Genomic DNA, 18,686 nt, shown 5'->3' with positions numbered 1-18,686 from the left:
CAACTTTCCTTACCTTTCAGCTCTTCATCAAAATCCATACCTAAGATCCTAACACTGGAACTGACACACTCCATCTGATCATCATGTAAAACACGTGGCAGACCAAAACCTTTCATCTTACTTTTGGCCCAATTAATTTTAAAGGCAGAAGCCACACAAAACAAATTAACCAGAAGCTTGACTCTCGACACGTCACAGACATTCTCACAGAGAATACAAATGTCATCCATATAGCCTAAAGCTTTAACATGTTTTCCTCCACTACCCGGAACCAATAGACCTTTAACCACTTTATCCTTCCGAATAGATTGTAACAACGGCTCTATAGCACAAATAAACAAAATGGGTGACAGAGGGCACCCCTGCCGAACCCCAGAAAGTATCTCAAAGCTATCAGTAAAAAAGCCATTCACCTGAATCTTACTTCTAGCCCCTTCATAGAGCCCATACAATAAACTAACCAAATGCTCCGGAAAGCCCATTTTCCTCAACACACAAAACAAATACACATGCGCCACCCTATCAAATGCCTTCTCAAAATCAAGCACACATACAATCACCCCCTTCTTCCTCGCCATACAATCCCCAATCATATCTCTCACTAACATCACATTTTCATGAATCCTCCTCTTAGGAACCGCACACCCCTGATCCTCCATAATAACATGTGAGATTACCTCCCTCATGCGATTGGCTAAAAGCTTGGCAAATATTTTATAATCCACATTCAGTAGCGTGATCGGACGCCAATTACCCACCACTCGCCTGTCACCTTTCTTAAACAGCAATACCACCACTCCTTGCTTCATACTGTCCGTCATCCTGCAACCAGAAAACAAACACTTCATAATAGACACCACATCCTTCCCAACAATATCCCAATACTTACTATAGAACTCCCAAGGGATCCCATCACCCCCTGGAGACTTGTTTTTAGCAGACTTAAAAATCACCTCCTTCACTTCATCCTCTGTAATGTCACTCAGCAAAAAAGGAAACTCAGATTCAGGTACAAAGTTGTCAATCACATTCAGAACCTCCTCATCCTCCCCCAGATCGCAGTCCTTCACTCCATACAGGGACTTATAATAGTCAGCCACTACACCGATCACATCCTTCCCATGCACCTCACTACCATTCTCATCCAACATTACATTCATCTCTCGCCCACCCCCACACATCTTCTTAAAGAAGAAACTGGTACACTTCTCATTCTTCTCTCTCACCTCAATTTTAGATCTCAGAATAATTTTCCTGCCCTCCTCCCCAAACCACTCTTTCATCTCACGTTTAGCTTTCTCCAGCTCATACTTTACATCCAGACCCAGAGATTTGCATTTATGCAGGTAGGAAATCCTCCTATTCTGCCACTTGTACAGATTTCTCCTCTTTCTGGCTTTCCTGTACCCAGCTTTCCTGAAAAACACACTGATTCTCACTTTCACCCAATCCCACCATAACAATAAATTTGGAAACCCTTTTTTCCTTGCAGCCCACCATGCATACTGCCTTACAAAATCCTTCTTCACCCTTTCATCCTGCAACAGACTGACATTCATTTTCCACACACCACGTCCATAAAACAAATTAGCAATTTCAAAACTCCCCACCAGACACTCATGATCAGAGAAAACAACCCTTTCTTGCGAATAATTAACACATTTTACCCCAGTGGAAGAAAAGAAAAAATAGTCCAAACGGGACTCGGTCTGACCATCATCTGCATGGTAGGTAAAGGGTCCTGGCTTGGAATCCACAGCGTCCTTTAACGAAAACTCTGAAATTAAACGATTCCATAAATTTCCGGTCACGTCCACCTTGGACTCGTATGAACCGGCTCTGCCCCTTTTGTCCAGGATGCAGTTTAAATCACCAACAACAAAAATAGGAATTTTACCATGCAGAAAAAAACGCAATTTCTCAAAAAGAGCGAGTCTCTGATTTTTATCAGCAGGGGCATAGATATTAATAAGCTTAAATTCCCACCCCCTATAACATAAAATAACACACACACATCTACCCTCTTCTACAATTACAGTTTGCTTTATCCTAATGTCCTTATTTTGAATCAAAACCCCCACCCCATCATTCTTATTTATAGCAGAAAATGACCACACCGCCTCCCCAAAACCCCACTCACTCTTCTTAGGTTCCCTATTCAGCCCACATTCCTGCACACACACCACATCACAATTTTTTGAAGATAAGAAATCAAGCACACACGCACGCTTATATGACGACTGAAACACCCTCACATTCTGAGAGGCAATATTCAGTTGCAAAGCCATGCTGAAAAATTAAACAAAGGAAAAAAGCATCAAAACAGAAACCATTCAAGTCCCACTGGCAAAGTGGATAACATCTGCTAACCCTGCCACATCTTCATTAGATAGGAAGCATTGTCCTGGAGATATAGGGTCTTCAATGACCCCTGAAAGAGAAGTAGTGCTGGCATTGGAGTCTGGACTTAGAACCTCAAAGGGGTTTTGGGAGTAGAAATCAACTTTCTCCCGTGGCCCCGTCTTCAGCCTCTTCACTGGTCTCTTGTCTTTTCTCTTAGAGACCACCTTGTGGAAGCAGGCCACTAGCTCAGCAGGGGAATACTTGCTGTTACCTGCAGCGTCCTCGTCGGATGATGACATGGCGATTTCCCCAGGGGCAGACAGGTCAGCAGTACTGGTGTCCATCTCAGGGCTGCTCAGCTGGGGAAAGTCAGTGCTGATTGCAGCATTCCCCTGAGCAGCCTCTGGAGTCTCAGCCACCTCACATAGCACAGGTGCAGAATCAGCGGAGGCCTGCAGCACCTGCAAGTCATTAGTGACCTCCTGCAGAGCACTACACTCCCCAACAGACACAGGCTCAGCAATAGCAGGAGCAGGCGGAGGATGGGAATCCCCCACTGCAGCAGGCATTACAGGCTCCATTCCAATTCCTGCAGGTTTTTCAACAAATTTTGCAGGTTGAATGTTTGCACGGACATTAAATCTAGCCTGTTTCCTGTCAAAATTTCTCCTCTCCAGAACGTACTGATCCCCAAGGGTCGGGCAGGACTTACATGTATGATCCCCATCCCCACACAGGTCACATACAGGGGGGGAGGGGCAGTTGGCAGCCTCATGCCCTGCTTTCTTGCAGTTTCTGCAGGTAAGTCCCTGCTGGCAATTTTCTTTAATGTGTCCATATCGGAAACAACTCCGGCAAAAGGATGGTTGCCCAGGGTAATGGAGAAACCCCCTATTCCCACCAATTGAAAAATTGGCCGGGGGGTGCATGATACCTCCAACACCCTCTGGGTCAGGTCTAAAACGTACCCAAAATTTAATATTTCCATTGAATACATTAAAGACATTTCTCTGGGGAATGCCACCTTTCACAGAGGAGCAGTATCTTGCCAAAAAGGCCTTTACCATGGTGGTCTCAGTAAATGGATTATACATATGAACAGTCAGGGGTCTCTCCACTGCAGAAAATAAAGGAGTAACAGAAATGTACCTCATATACTCATGCTTATGGTGCCTCTGCAGGTCTTGGTAAAAATTCAGACAGTCTTCCTCATGGTAAAATGAAATGTCATACTGACCAGTAGATGGGAACTCCTGCATACAAAACACTTTATCCAGCTCAATGCCGCCCAGCTCCATGATCACGCTCTCCACTATATGTCCTAACTGTAGGGAATTCTTCTTCTCCACCGAGACAGTCAGACGAACCGTGTTCTTTATAGCTGCCATTACAAGAAATATGCCCAAGGCACACGATCGCAGTCTTCACAGCGTCGGAAGTCGCCTTCCACGTAAAAGCCCACAGGCCAGACCCAGCAAGGTTTCCCTCACTGGATCTTAGCCAAAAGGCCGAGAAGCGATAACCAGAATTGGTTTGGGCCTCGAGTGGCACCCTGGCCTCAGCCGGACACATCTTAGGGAGAGAGAGTGAGAGGGAGACAAACCCACGCCTACAGAAGACATTTTGTCACCCAAGCCAACCCTTGAAAAGGCTGCTTTGCACAGCAAAAACACGAAGAATGGTGCGTTTTGCAGCCGCCGCCCACTGCAATGAATCTGAATAACTCCTCCTTTTGGGCACAAGCACCTCCCCTGCCCCTTGCAGTCTTTCCAATTCATGATACAAAAAGACGGACAGGACAGGTCGCCTGACTTTCCGTCACTGCCACCCTTTGCCATCCTTACCTGTAGAAAGCCCTTTCATCATCCCCAAACCCTAATCTTTTCCCTTCACTTCCCAGCCCCCAAACCCTGCCCTCTGAACCCTTCTCACCCCCCGCATCCCTTGTCCTGTGATCCCCCTACCACCCGGGAAAAAAACGGCTTGACCCCTCCTTCCACTAGCCCACCCTCCTACCCAAAGAGCAATTTCTACTGCGCAGCTGGCTTTCTAGGCAGCAGCGCTATTGTGATGTCATCGGGGGGCATTGTGACAAGCCGCCAGTGTTCCGTCTCTTCATGTTGTGCACTGTTCAAACGGAAAATACATCAACAGGCAGGCTACAGAAAAGCTTACTAACAAAGGTTAGAGAGGGGCTTTCTCAGAGGGCTTTTTACAGTTTGTCTATACCCAATTAGCCGGTTTAGTATACTTAATGAAAGTACTAATTCTTTCATAGGTCGCCCATTCTTAGTATTTGACGTTCCTTATATTGTGGTATAAGGCTTTGCAGCAGGTTGCAACACACCAGTGGTCACTGCAGCAGCTGACTCCACTTTGTCCAAAAGGGATCTATTCCATTCAATTGCACATGATCTAGATTAGACTGACAACAAGATACTGCACGGGACATAGCAGAGTTGGTGAAGTTGAGTGGTGAGGAGTTTGCCATTTGGATGAATAAAGCAAGTAAAAAGTGTGAAAGATAAAAATTCATTTCAATTCGCTAATCGGGCTAATATGAATCAGGTGAATCGAGTTCTGCTTTTGGAAACTGGGTTAAGAAGGGGTGCACCGTTCCTGGAGGTACTGCAATACCAGGTCAATGCGTGGAGTGGACAGAGCAAGCTCTTTTTCCATCTCCCTGTTCTAAAAATCCATTTAATATATGGTCCCCAGATAGGGGACGTATCAGATATTAAACTGATAAGAACAGATGAGATTTCATCCGCAATTTTCAGAATCAAGGTAGCCCCGAAGGCCAGCAGACTACCACACAAAAGCGCAGTGCCTGGGTGATCGCCTCCCGAGCCCAGGAACCACCAGCCACAAAGGGACGTAAGCACCAAAAGGCGCAACAATCCCCGAGGCCGGCGGTCGTGCAAGCCCGGGCCCCTCCCAGCCAAGACCAAGGCAAACCCAATGAAGGGACTACACTTGATCTTAGCCAAAAGGCCGAGAAGCGATAACCAGAATTGGTTTGGGCCTCGAGTGGCACCCTGGCCTCAGCCGGACACATCTTAGGGAGAGAGAGTGAGAGGGAGACAAACCCACGCCTACAGAAGACATTTTGTCACCCAAGCCAACCCTTGAAAAGGCTGCTTTGCACAGCAAAAACACGAAGAATGGTGCGTTTTGCAGCCGCCGCCCACTGCAATGAATCTGAATAACTCCTCCTTTTGGGCACAAGCACCTCCCCTGCCCCTTGCAGTCTTTCCAATTCATGATACAAAAAGACGGACAGGACAGGTCGCCTGACTTTCCGTCACTGCCACCCTTTGCCATCCTTACCTGTAGAAAGCCCTTTCATCATCCCCAAACCCTAATCTTTTCCCTTCACTTCCCAGCCCCCAAACCCTGCCCTCTGAACCCTTCTCACCCCCCGCATCCCTTGTCCTGTGATCCCCCTACCACCCGGGAAAAAAACGGCTTGACCCCTCCTTCCACTAGCCCACCCTCCTACCCAAAGAGCAATTTCTACTGCGCAGCTGGCTTTCTAGGCAGCAGCGCTATTGTGATGTCATCGGGGGGCATTGTGACAAGCCGCCAGTGTTCCGTCTCTTCATGTTGTGCACTGTTCAAACGGAAAATACATCAACAGGCAGGCTACAGAAAAGCTTACTAACAAAGGTTAGAGAGGGGCTTTCTCAGAGGGCTTTTTACAGTTTGTCTATTCCCAATTAGCCGGTTTAGTATACTTAATGAAAGTACTAATTCTTTCATAGGTCGCCCATTCTTAGTATTTGACGTTCCTTATATTGTGGTATAAGGCTTTGCAGCAGGTTGCAACACACCAGTGGTCACTGCAGCAGCTGACTCCACTTTGTCCAAAAGGGATCTATTCCATTCAATTGCACATGATCTAGATTAGACTGACAACAAGATACTGCACGGGACATAGCAGAGTTGGTGAAGTTGAGTGGTGAGGAGTTTGCCATTTGGATGAATAAAGCAAGTAAAAAGTGTGAAAGATAAAAATTCATTTCAATTCGCTAATCGGGCTAATATGAATCAGGTGAATCGAGTTCTGCTTTTGGAAACTGGGTTAAGAAGGGGTGCACCGTTCCTGGAGGTACTGCAATACCAGGTCAATGCGTGGAGTGGACAGAGCAAGCTCTTTTTCCATCTCCCTGTTCTAAAAATCCATTTAATATATGGTCCCCAGATAGGGGACGTATCAGATATTAAACTGATAAGAACAGATTTTTGATTTAATGAAGCTTTCCAAAGCACCACAAAAAAAGCATGACCGAAGTCACACCAAAAACAGTGCAAAGGCTAGGATTCGTGTGGACCCCACCGTGAGGAGAGGGTCCCCAAAAATCAACCCCGTCCCTCCGAGCCAGAAGGCCACAGCAAGGGTCAGGGATCTTCGGTGCTCCCCCAAGCCGAAGCCTGGTTGAGCCTTGTCGTTGCTCCCAGCGTCCACCCAGGCATCTTACCCAAGTGGAGTAGAGAGCTACTAGTTGTTGGTTTCGCAGCCGAAACTGCCCGGACCGTCAACCGGTGTTGGTTTCTCAGCCCAAGGCTAACCGGACCTCCAACCGGGTGTTGGTTTCTCAGCCGAAGCTGACCCAGACCTCCAACCGGGTGTTGGTTTCTCAGCCGAAGCTGACCCGGACCTCCAACCGGGTGTTAGTTTCTCAGCCCAAAGCTGACCAGACCTCCGACCGGGATTATAAAAATTTCCCTTCCTAGCCAGAAGGCCGGGATAGGGTAATATGCTCAAAAAGTATGAAAAAGCAAGGTACGGTGTGCTACAGAGCCCAAGGCTTGCCGGGGTCCCAAGCCAGCAAGCTCAGACTCACTCCAGGGTCGTCAGTCCTGGGGCACGTTGTACCATAGCCCCCCACCCTTACTCAGTCTAATAGCCTCGATCCTGGTAGGGCCATGTTTTCCACTAGATGAATATACTATCCACCCAGAGTACTAGCAAGCGCAACCTTCCAGTGTGCATTGTATCATTGTACTAAGGTGGCCTGGAGCTTAAACCACCTCTTCGAACAACACTACACTTGATCTTATCCAAAAGGCCGAAAAGCGATAACCAGAATTTGTTTGGGCCTCGAGTGGCACCCTGGCCTCAGCCGGACACATCTTAGGGAGAGAGAGTGAGAGGGAGACAAACCCACGCCTACAGAAGACATTTTGTCACCCAAGCCAACCCTTGAAAAGGCTGCTTTGCACAGCAAAAACACGAAGAATGGTGCGTTTTGCAGCCGCCGCCCACTGCAATGAATCTGAATAACTCCTCCTTTTGGGCACAAGCACCTCCCCTGCCCCTTGCAGTCTTTCCAATTCATGATACAAAAAGACGGACAGGACAGGTCGCCTGACTTTCCGTCACTGCCACCCTTTGCCATCCTTACCTGTAGAAAGCCCTTTCATCATCCCCAAACCCTAATCTTTTCCCTTCACTTCCCAGCCCCCAAACCCTGCCCTCTGAACCCTTCTCACCCCCCGCATCCCTTGTCCTGTGATCCCCCTACCACCCGGGAAAAAAACGGCTTGACCCCTCCTTCCACTAGCCCACCCTCCTACCCAAAGAGCAATTTCTACTGCGCAGCTGGCTTTCTAGGCAGCAGCGCTATTGTGATGTCATCGGGGGGCATTGTGACAAGCCGCCAGTGTTCCGTCTCTTCATGTTGTGCACTGTTCAAACGGAAAATACATCAACAGGCAGGCTACAGAAAAGCTTACTAACAAAGGTTAGAGAGGGGCTTTCTCAGAGGGCTTTTTACAGTTTGTCTATTCCCAATTAGCCGGTTTAGTATACTTAATGAAAGTACTAATTCTTTCATAGGTCGCCCATTCTTAGTATTTGACGTTCCTTATATTGTGGTATAAGGCTTCGAAACACACCAGTGGTCACTGCAGCAGCTGACTCCACTTTGTCCAAAAGGGATCTATTCCATTCAATTGCACATGATCTAGATTAGACTGACAACAAGATACTGCACGGGACATAGCAGAGTTGGTGAAGTTGAGTGGTGAGGAGTTTGCCATTTGGATGAATAAAGCAAGTAAAAAGTGTGAAAGATAAAAATTCATTTCAATTCGCTAATCGGGCTAATATGAATCAGGTGAATCGAGTTCTGCTTTTGGAAACTGGGTTAAGAAGGGGTGCACCGTTCCTGGAGGTACTGCAATACCAGGTCAATGCGTGGAGTGGACAGAGCAAGCTCTTTTTCCATCTCCCTGTTCTAAAAATCCATTTAATATATGGTCCCCAGATAGGGGACGTATCAGATATTAAACTGATAAGAACAGATTTTTTGATTTAATGAAGCTTTCCAAAGCACCACAAAAAATGCATGACCGAAGTCACACCAAAAACAGTGCAAAGGCTAGGATTCGTGTGGACCCCACCGTGAGGAGAGGGTCCCCAAAAATCAACCCCGTCCCTCCGAGCCAGAAGGCCACAGCAAGGGTCAGGGATCTTCGGTGCTCCCCCAAGCCGAAGCCTGGTTGAGCCTTGTCGTTGCTCCCAGCGTCCACCCAGGCATCTTACCCAAGTGGAGTAGAGAGCTACTAGTTGTTGGTTTCGCAGCCGAAACTGCCCGGACCGTCAACCGGTGTTGGTTTCTCAGCCCAAGGCTAACCGGACCTCCAACCGGGTGTTGGTTTCTCAGCCGAAGCTGACCCAGACCTCCAACCGGGTGTTGGTTTCTCAGCCGAAGCTGACCCAGACCTCCAACCGGGTGTTAGTTTCTCAGCCCAAAGCTGACCAGACCTCCGACCGGGATTATAAAAATTTCCCTTCCTAGCCAGAAGGCCGGGATAGGGTAATATGCTCAAAAAGTATGAAAAGGCAAGGTACGGTGTGCTACAGAGCCCAAGGCTTGCCGGGGTCCCAAGCCAGCAAGCTCAGACTCACTCCAGGGTCGTCAGTCCTGGGGCACGTTGTACCATAGCCCCCCACCCTTACTCAGTCTAATAGCCTCGATCCTGGTAGGGCCATGTTTTCCTCTAGATGAATATACTATCCACCCAGAGTACTAGCAAGCGCAACCTTCCAGTGTGCATTGTATCATTGTACTAAGGTGGCCTGGAGCTTAAACCACCTCTTCGAACAACACTACACTTGATCTTAGCCAAAAGGCCGAGAAGCGATAAGAACAGATTTTTTGATTTAACAGCATCTTTATTATCATGCACTACTCACAAAAAGGTAACAAACCGTGTACAGTGCCGCAGCCCCGTACACACAGAAATATACAATCCTTCTTACATAGCCATAGAGTACGACGCACTAAACTATACATCACGCTCCTATGCTTATCCATAACACTCAAGCTGAAAGAAAAAGTTAGACAATAAATAACGACGAACCGGCGATTGGGGGATGGGGGTAGGGGAAAAGGGGGATAGGGTGGGGAAGTCACAGGCCCGAAGCTTTATTGAAAGACGCACATAACGGGAAAAGGAGGGAGGGGGCATGGAAGAGGTCTAAACCTCCTCCTCGGCGCTGTCGTCCGGACTGTCCATGATGGAATAGTCTCTGAGCAGGCTGTGGATCAGCCTGCGGCAATCCTGGATAGACATCCTCTCCCTCTTCAAGATGAGCCGGTTCCTGGCGACCCAAATAGCGTCCTTAAAGCAGTTCATAAGGCGCCAAGCCTCCTGGATGGCTCCAACGGTGTGAGTCCCAGGGAAGAGTCCATAAAGTACGGAATGGTACGATAGGCTCCCTCTGGGGACGGAGTTCCTCAGGTCATCCTCCAGGGCAACCAACAGGCGCTGTGCGAAACGGCAGTCCCAAAAGGCGTGCAGCGATGTTTCCTCCACGAAGGGGCACCTTGGGCAGTACCGGGTTTTGCACAGGTTCCGGGCGTGCATGAATGACCGGACGGGCAGTCCGCCCTGTATCGCCATCCATGACAAGTCCTTGTGCCCGTTGGTCAATCCAGCCGATGACACGTTTGTCCAAACAGTCTCCAGTGTGTCGTGATGAAGTCCTGGAATGTTCTCCATTTCGTCCTTGGCTCTGATGAGTTTGTGGATAGTCTTTGGCTTCCACAAATCAGGCTTGAGTCCCTCCAGTTGGTGTTCCCTCACAAACCGAACCACGTCTCCGTAGAACCATGGCGCCGTCCAGTTGTAGGGGAAGGAGCTGTCCCACTTGTCCCAGCCTAACCGTCTCCAAAGGGGGAGCAGGAAGAAGCGAGACATGGACCCACCCGCGGAACCTCTCTTGACTCGCAGAGTTCGGCGAACGCAGTCACATACGAAGGAGGATCGCAGGAGGGTGGGGATATCGGGTACGCCCTTCCCACCCTTGCGAGGATCCTTGTACATGATGCTCCGCTTTACTCTGTCCATCTTGGATCCCCAGACAAAACGAAACACCGTCCTGGTAATGGCCCTGCACACGGTGGCAAGGGGGGGCCAGGCCTGGGCCGTGTACTGCAGCACGGGCAGTACCTCGTTACGCAGGACCAGTGCTTTGCCCTCACAGGTGAGGCGTCTGAGGCTCCACAGACCGATCCGTTGGGTGATCTTGGTCAAGCGTTCCTCCCAGGACTTGAGGGCTGCTCCTTCCTTCCCGAACCAGACTCCAAGAACCTTGATGAAATCCGGCTGGGTGCTGAAAGGGAAGGGGGCGGAAGAGGCCGGCTGCCAGTCCCCGAAGAGCATGGCTTCCGACTTCCCGCAGTTGACTTTGGCTCCCGAAGCCCGTCCGAAGGTCTCACAGGTCTGGACGAGGGTGTCGACTGAGCGCCGGTCCGCGCAGAAGACGGTCACGTCGTCCATGTAGAGCGAGCACTTGACCTCGAAGCGTTCTGGTCCTGGTGCGGTGATCCCTCTGATCTCTCCATTCCGCCGGATAGCCTCTGCAAAGAGTTCTATAACACAAACAAAAAGAAGAGGTGACAGAGGACAGCCTTGTCTGACCCCTGAGAGGACCGGGAAGGGGTCAGTCTTCCAGCCGTTTACCAACACCGAGCTGTGAATATCAAAATACATTAGTTGGACATACAAACAAAACATGTTACCCAAACCTAACCTGTGCAGAGCTTTGCCCAGGAACTCATGGGAAACACGGTCGAAGGCCTTTTCCTGATCCAACGAGATCAGGGCTGCGTGCACCCGGCGGGCTTTGATGTACTCGACCGTGTCCCGCATGAGAGCCAGGCTGTCTGCGATGCGACGTCCGGGGATGCCGCAGGTCTGATCCGGGTGGATGATCCGTCCGATAACCGTCTTCAGTCTCGTTGCCATCGTCTTGGCCAGGATCTTGTAGTCGACATTCAGAAGGGTGATGGGACGCCAATTCTTCAGGTCGCACCTCTCTCCTTTACGCTTGTACAGGATCGTGACCATTCCTTCCCTCAGAGATGGAGGCATTCTGCCCTCCACCACCATCTCCTCATACAGCCCCAACAGGTCCGGACAGATTAGGTCTCCCAGCGCTACATAGAGCTCTGCTGGGAGGCCGTCACTGCCCGGTGTCCTGCCAGAACTAAAGGATTTGGCGGCCGAGAGCAGCTCGTCCACCGTCAGAGGAACGTCCATGGCCGCCGCGTCTGCAGGGTCAAGATGGTTAGTGATACCTGACAGGAACTTATCGGCGGCCTCGGGGTCAGTAGTCTTGCGGGCGTAGAGTTCGCTGTAGAAGTCGCTGACGACCTTCATCACATTCTCTTTCCCGCGTCGTATGCTTCCACTCTCGTCTCGTAGTTCATTCATGGGCGTGTGACCGGCGTGGAGTTTCCTGAAAAAGAACGAGTTACATTTCTCACCCTTCTCCAGGTTCTCCACTTTGGAACGGAAGACAATTCGCTCGGACTCCTCCTCGAAGTGCCTTTTCAGGCTCCTCTTAGTCTCCTCCAGCTCCTCTCTCACGTCCCAGCCGCATCGAAGAAGGTCCTGCAGGGAACGCAGCTCACGCTGGAGTCTCCTGAAGTCCCTCCTCTTCAGACACGCCTGTTGTTGACTCTTTGCCTGAAAGAAGAAACGGAACTCGAGTTTAACGTATTCCCACCAGTCAGAAACAGACTGGAAGCCCGCCTTGTAGGCCCGCCACGTGGAGTAGGCAGCTCTAAGCTCCTCCAGAATCTCACCCTTTTCCAGCAGAGAGCAGTTCAGCTTCCAGGAGCCCGGGCCAATGGGGAAGCCATGGCCCAGCACACCTTGAAAGTGAATGGCTCTGTGGTCAGAGAAGAAGCAGGGGACCATCGAGTGCCCACTCCGCCCAACCGCCCGAGAGGTAAACACAAAGTCAATCCTGGAACGCAGCGAGCCATCGGATCGGCACCATGAATAGTTCACGGATCCGTGTCCGATGGAGCCAACAACGTCCACAAGAGAGGCTTCGGTCACCATCTCAATGAGCAGTTTGGATGTGACGTCCAACTTGGCAGCCGTTCCAGAACTGCGTCCATCCTCCTCAATCGGGCAGTTGAAATCCCCGGCCATCACTACCGTCCTGGCGGTAGCGAGCTGAGGGCGCAGGGCTTGGAGGAGCTCCAGTCGATCGCTCTTCACAGGAGAAGCATACACGTTGATGAACCTGACAGGTTCTCCCGCCCAGGTGCCATCCACGAGCAGTAACCTGCCGCAGACGATTTCCTGAACAGAGTCCAATGTGAAGGCGCTTCCCCTGATCAGCACGGCGACCCCCGCGGACCTACAGTCGCCCCCGCCAGACCAGTAGGATGGGCCATGGGTCCACTCCCTGGCCAGATGGTTGAAGGACCTAGAGGAGGGAAGGGAGCATTCCTGCAGGAAAAATACATCACTAGACTGAGTGTTAAGGAACGCAAAAATTGTCTGACGTCGGAACTTGTCTCTGATGCTCCTAACATTAATGGAAAAGATGTTAATGTTAGCAGTCATTGGAGGAAAGAGAAAGTTAGAGCAGGCGGTGTGCCTTAGTTACCACTCCGGTCGGGCGGTTCTTCCTCTTTGGCACCTGCTGGTAAGGGTATCTCCAGCAGACCCTCTTCTTCTAGCTGATCGAGCAGGGATGGTGCCTCAGTGGCTTCCGACTCCTCCATTTCTTCTTCGGCCACAAGGGACTCCACCATCTGCTCCAACACGTCCGGTTCTGGGAGGAGGCCATCCTCCTCTTCCTGGGGTGGATTGGGGTCCACAATGAACAGCTTGGAAGGTTCTGCGACAGGACTATCTTCCACCTTCCTTTTCCTTTGGCCTGTACCTGAGGAGACAAGAGCTGGAAAATCCTCCTCGGTGAAAAGTGCAAGAGTGCTGAGGCCCTCTGCTCTCATGGTCTGGGGAGGGAGAGTGGGCTTTGGGGGGGGGGTGAGGAGACCAACTGAGGAGTAGGGAAATGAGGTGGAGGTAGTGGAATCCTCAGTAGGGTTGGCCGGGGGGGGAGGGGTTTGGACAGGGGTGACAGGGGGGGGGGCCAGGGAGGGGGCAACAGTTTTCTTACCCTTCTTTTCCCTGGACTCCGTGGCTGCTGGGGCATCGGCTGGAGCCACGGTCGCTGGGTTCTTGGCCGCCTTGTCCTTGGCCTCTGTGGCCTTGGTCGTAGCTGCCTTGGTCGACGAAGCTGTGACTACCCGATACTGGGTCGCCGCGGCAACCCTTGCCCAGGATTTCTCCCGCTGTGGGCAGTCCTTGTAAAGGTGGTCCGCCTGTCCACATAGGTTGCAAGTCTTCTTCTTTGGGCAGTCCTTGGAGCTGTGTCCTGTCACCCGGCAAACCCTGCAGGCGTCCTCCTTGCAGGTCTTCATCGAATGCCCTTTCCCGCCACATTTCCTGCAGTTGTGTGGCATGTCCGGGTAGTAGATGAGACCAAAGGAGTTTCCCAGAGAGAATGTCGGGGGCAGGTGCTGGAGACCATCCTCGGATGCTGGTTCCCTGTGGAGTCGAATGGTTACTGACCACTTACCCGTCCAGAATCCGTTGCCGTTAAGGATGTGGGATGGCTCCCTCACCACTGTGCAGAGACGTCCCAGGAACGTGGAGATGTCTCTTCCTGGGGTGTGCGGGTTCCGCATGGAGACCGTGATCCTCTTCTCATCCCTCTGAATAGGACAGGATCCTAAAAAAGAATGAAAAGGGGAGTCCGGCATCGCTGCGTTCATCGCCTCCCAGTATCTCCTGCAGGCATTCACCGTGGCAAAGGTTACCAGAAAAATGCCAGTCATGAAGGTCTGGACACTCAGGGTTTCCGCCCTGGAGAAGCCCTGATCCAGAATCATCTTCTTGCAGAACACGTCGCTGGACATGTCCGGCAACCTACCATCCACCGCCTTCAGCTTCAGGGCGACCGTCTGCCGCATCCAAGGCTCCAGGGTTGGAGCCTTTTCAGGCGGCGTCCGGGCTCCCTCCGGCTGGCTGGCGTCGGAGGTAGGGGCCTCTTGGGCCGAAGAAGCCTCTGGATGAGCCTTCCTGGAGGTCCCTGGGTCCTGAGCCTTCTTGGCTGCCTTCTCTGGCTTGCTTGCCATGGCTGGTTCCTGCTTGAGTTCCCGGAGCTGGATCTTGGATTCTTCTCCGGGTGTCTTCTCCCGCTGTGTTCCTCCTCGAAGTTCCTCTGGTCTCCCCAAGTCTTCTCCGAGCCTTCGTCTTCTTGCTTCTTTCTGCCAAGCTCTTCTTCCGTCCGATCTCCCTCTTTCGGTCTCGGCTGGGCTTCGGAGCTTGTCTCCCTGATCGTATCTCGTCAAGTGTAGCTAGCTCAGTTTGTTCTGATAAGAACAGATTTTTGATTTAATGAAGCTTTCCAAAGCACCACAAAAAATGCATGACCGAAGTCACACCAAAAACAGTGCAAAGGCTAGGATTCGTGTGGACCCCACCGTGAGGAGAGGGTCCCCAAAAATCAACCCCGTCCCTCCGAGCCAGAAGGCCACAGCAAGGGTCAGGGATCTTCGGTGCTCCCCCAAGCCGAAGCCTGGTTGAGCCTTGTCGTTGCTCCCAGCGTCCACCCAGGCATCTTACCCAAGTGGAGTAGAGAGCTACTAGTTGTTGGTTTCGCAGCCGAAACTGCCCGGACCGTCAACCGGTGTTGGTTTTTCAGCCCAAGGCTAACCGGACCTCCAACCGGGTGTTGGTTTCTCAGCCGAAGCTGACCCAGACCTCCAACCGGGTGTTGGTTTCTCAGCCGAAGCTGACCCGGACCTCCAACCGGGTGTTAGTTTCTCAGCCCAAAGCTGACCAGACCTCCGACCGGGATTATAAAAATTTCCCTTCCTAGCCAGAAGGCCGGGATAGGGTAATATGCTCAAAAAGTATGAAAAGGCAAGGTACGGTGTGCTACAGAGCCCAAGGCTTGCCGGGGTCCCAAGCCAGCAAGCTCAGACTCACTCCAGGGTCGTCAGTCCTGGGGCACGTTGTACCATAGCCCCCCATCCTTACTCAGTCTAATAGCCTCGATCCTGGTAGGGCCATGTTTTCCACTAGATGAATATACTATCCACCCAGAGTACTAGCAAGCGCAACCTTCCAGTGTGCATTGTATCATTGTACTAAGGTGGCCTGGAGCTTAAACCACCTCTTCGAACAACACTACACTTGATCTTAGCCAAAAGGCCGAGAAGCGATAACCAGAATTGGTTTGGGCCTCGAGTGGCACCCTGGCCTCAGCCGGACACATCTTAGGGAGAGAGAGTGAGAGGGAGACAAACCCACGCCTACAGAAGACATTTTGTCACCCAAGCCAACCCTTGAAAAGGCTGCTTTGCACAGCAAAAACACGAAGAATGGTGCGTTTTGCAGCCGCCGCCCACTGCAATGAATCTGAATAACTCCTCCTTTTGGGCACAAGCACCTCCCCTGCCCCTTGCAGTCTTCCCAATTCATGATACAAAAAGACAGACAGGACAGGTCGCCTGACTTTCCGTCACTGCCACCCTTTGCCATCCTTACCTGTAGAAAGCCCTTTCATCATCCCCAAACCCTAATCTTTTCCCTTCACTTCCCAGCCCCCAAACCCTGCCCTCTGAACCCTTCTCACCCCCCGCATCCCTTGTCCTGTGATCCCCCTACCACCCGGGAAAAAAACGGCTTGACCCCTCCTTCCACTAGCCCACCCTCCTACCCAAAGAGCAATTTCTGCTGTGCAGCTGGCTTTCTAGGCAGCAGCGCTATTGTGATGTCATCGGGGGGCATTGTGACAAGCCGCCAGTGTTCCGTCTCTTCATGTTGTGCACTGTTCAAACGGAAAATACATCAACAGGCAGGCTACAGAAAAGCTTACTAACAAAGGTTAGAGAGGGGCTTTCTCAGAGGGCTTTTTACAGTTTGTCTATTCCCAATTAGCCGGTTTAGTATACTTAATGAAAGTACTAATTCTTTCATAGGTCGCCCATTCTTAGTATTTGACGTTCCTTATATTGTGGTATAAGGCTTCGAAGCAGGTTGCAACACACCTGTGGTCACTGCAGCAGCTGACTCCACTTTGTCCAAAAGGGATCTATTCCATTCAATTGCACATGATCTAGATTAGACTGACAACAAGATACTGCACGGGACATAGCAGAGTTGGTGAAGTTGAGTGGTGAGGAGTTTGCCATTTGGATGAATAAAGCAAGTAAAAAGTGTGAAAGATAAAAATTCATTTCAATTCGCTAATCAGGCTAATATGAATCAGGTGAATCGAGTTCTGCTTTTGGAAACTGGGTTAAGAAGGGGTGCACCGTTCCTGGAGGTACTGCAATACCAGGTCAATGCGTGGAGTGGACAGAGCAAGCTCTTTTTCCATCTCCCTGTTCTAAAAATCCATTTAATATATGGTCCCCAGATAGGGGACGTATCAGATATTAAACTGATAAGAACAGATGAGATTTCATCCGCAAATTTCAGAAAACGGTCATCGGCCACCACACAAAAGCGCAGTGCCGCAGGTGATCGCCTCCCGAGCCCAGGAACCACCAGCCATAAGGGGACGTAAGCACCAAAAGGCGCAACAATCCCCGAGGCCGGCGGTTGTGCAAGCCCGGGCCCCTCCCAGCCAAGACCAAGGCAAACCCAATGAAGGGACTACACTTGATCTTAGCCAAAAGGCCGAGAAGCGATAACCAGAATTGGTTTGGGCCTCGAGTGGCACCCTGGCCTCAGCCGGACACATCTTAGGGAGAGAGAGTGAGAGGGAGACAAACCCACGCCTACAGAAGACATTTTGTCACCCAAGCCAACCCTTGAAAAGGCTGCTTTGCACAGCAAAAACACGAAGAATGGTGCGTTTTGCAGCCGCCGCCCACTGCAATGAATCTGAATAACTCCTCCTTTTGGGCACAAGCACCTCCCCTGCCCCTTGCAGTCTTTCCAATTCATGATACAAAAAGACGGACAGGACAGGTCGCCTGACTTTCCGTCACTGCCACCCTTTGCCATCCTTACCTGTAGAAAGCCCTTTCATCATCCCCAAACCCTAATCTTTTCCCTTCACTTCCCAGCCCCCAAACCCTGCCCTCTGAACCCTTCTCACCCCCCGCATCCCTTGTCCTGTGATCCCCCTACCACCCGGGAAAAAAACGGCTTGACCCCTCCTTCCACTAGCCCACCCTCCTACCCAAAGAGCAATTTCTGCTGTGCAGCTGGCTTTCTAGGCAGCAGCGCTATTGTGATGTCATCGGGGGGCATTGTGACAAGCCGCCAGTGTTCCGTCTCTTCATGTTGTGCACTGTTCAAACGGAAAATACATCAACAGGCAGGCTACAGAAAAGCTTACTAACAAAGGTTAGAGAGGGGCTTTCTCAGAGGGCTTTTTACAGTTTGTCTATTCCCAATTAGCCGGTTTAGTATACTTAATGAAAGTACTAATTCTTTCATAGGTCGCCCATTCTTAGTATTTGACGTTCCTTATATTGTGGTATAAGGCTTCGAAGCAGGTTGCAACACACCTGTGGTCACTGCAGCAGCTGACTCCACTTTGTCCAAAAGGGATCTATTCCATTCAATTGCACATGATCTAGATTAGACTGACAACAAGATACTGCACGGGACATAGCAGAGTTGGTGAAGTTGAGTGGTGAGGAGTTTGCCATTTGGATGAATAAAGCAAGTAAAAAGTGTGAAAGATAAAAATTCATTTCAATTCGCTAATCGGGCTAATATGAATCAGGTGAATCGAGTTCTGCTTTTGGAAACTGGGTTAAGAAGGGGTGCACCGTTCCTGGAGGTACTGCAATACCAGGTCAATGCGTGGAGTGGACAGAGCAAGCTCTTTTTCCATCTCCCTGTTCTAAAAATCCATTTAATATATGGTCCCCAGATAGGGGACGTATCAGATATTAAACTGATAAGAACAGATTTTTTTTTTTTTTTTTTGAAGTATGAGTTTGAAAATAATAAAGTGACCGCCTCTCGTTGCCCAGGTAACTGTCCGTCACAAG

General features: G+C 50.5%; 5 non-coding genes across 5 annotated transcripts; all 5 read right to left on the bottom strand.

Moving 5' to 3' along the window:
• Positions 1 to 4,946: 4,946 nt before the first annotated feature.
• LOC142264304 (U2 spliceosomal RNA) lies at positions 4,947 to 5,130 on the bottom strand. The gene has a single exon (XR_012730841.1). It is a non-coding gene; the product is annotated as a U2 spliceosomal RNA (small nuclear RNA).
• A 1,302-nt stretch (positions 5,131 to 6,432) lies between these two features.
• LOC142264235 (U2 spliceosomal RNA) lies at positions 6,433 to 6,624 on the bottom strand. The gene has a single exon (XR_012730800.1). It is a non-coding gene; the product is annotated as a U2 spliceosomal RNA (small nuclear RNA).
• Positions 6,625 to 8,500: 1,876 nt separating this feature from the next.
• On the bottom strand, positions 8,501 to 8,694 carry LOC142264263 (U2 spliceosomal RNA). Its single transcript, XR_012730809.1, has one exon. It is a non-coding gene; the product is annotated as a U2 spliceosomal RNA (small nuclear RNA).
• Positions 8,695 to 16,977: 8,283 nt separating this feature from the next.
• Positions 16,978 to 17,162, bottom strand: LOC142264287 (U2 spliceosomal RNA). The gene has a single exon (XR_012730828.1). It is a non-coding gene; the product is annotated as a U2 spliceosomal RNA (small nuclear RNA).
• Positions 17,163 to 18,450: 1,288 nt separating this feature from the next.
• On the bottom strand, positions 18,451 to 18,643 carry LOC142264226 (U2 spliceosomal RNA). Its single transcript, XR_012730792.1, has one exon. It is a non-coding gene; the product is annotated as a U2 spliceosomal RNA (small nuclear RNA).
• Positions 18,644 to 18,686: the final 43 nt, after the last annotated feature.

The sequence above is a fragment of the Anomaloglossus baeobatrachus genome, unplaced genomic scaffold (genome assembly GCF_048569485.1).
Source record: "Anomaloglossus baeobatrachus isolate aAnoBae1 unplaced genomic scaffold, aAnoBae1.hap1 Scaffold_263, whole genome shotgun sequence".
NCBI classification, from domain to species: domain Eukaryota; kingdom Metazoa; phylum Chordata; class Amphibia; order Anura; family Aromobatidae; genus Anomaloglossus; species Anomaloglossus baeobatrachus.
This window is presented reverse-complemented; position numbering and strand designations above follow the sequence as displayed.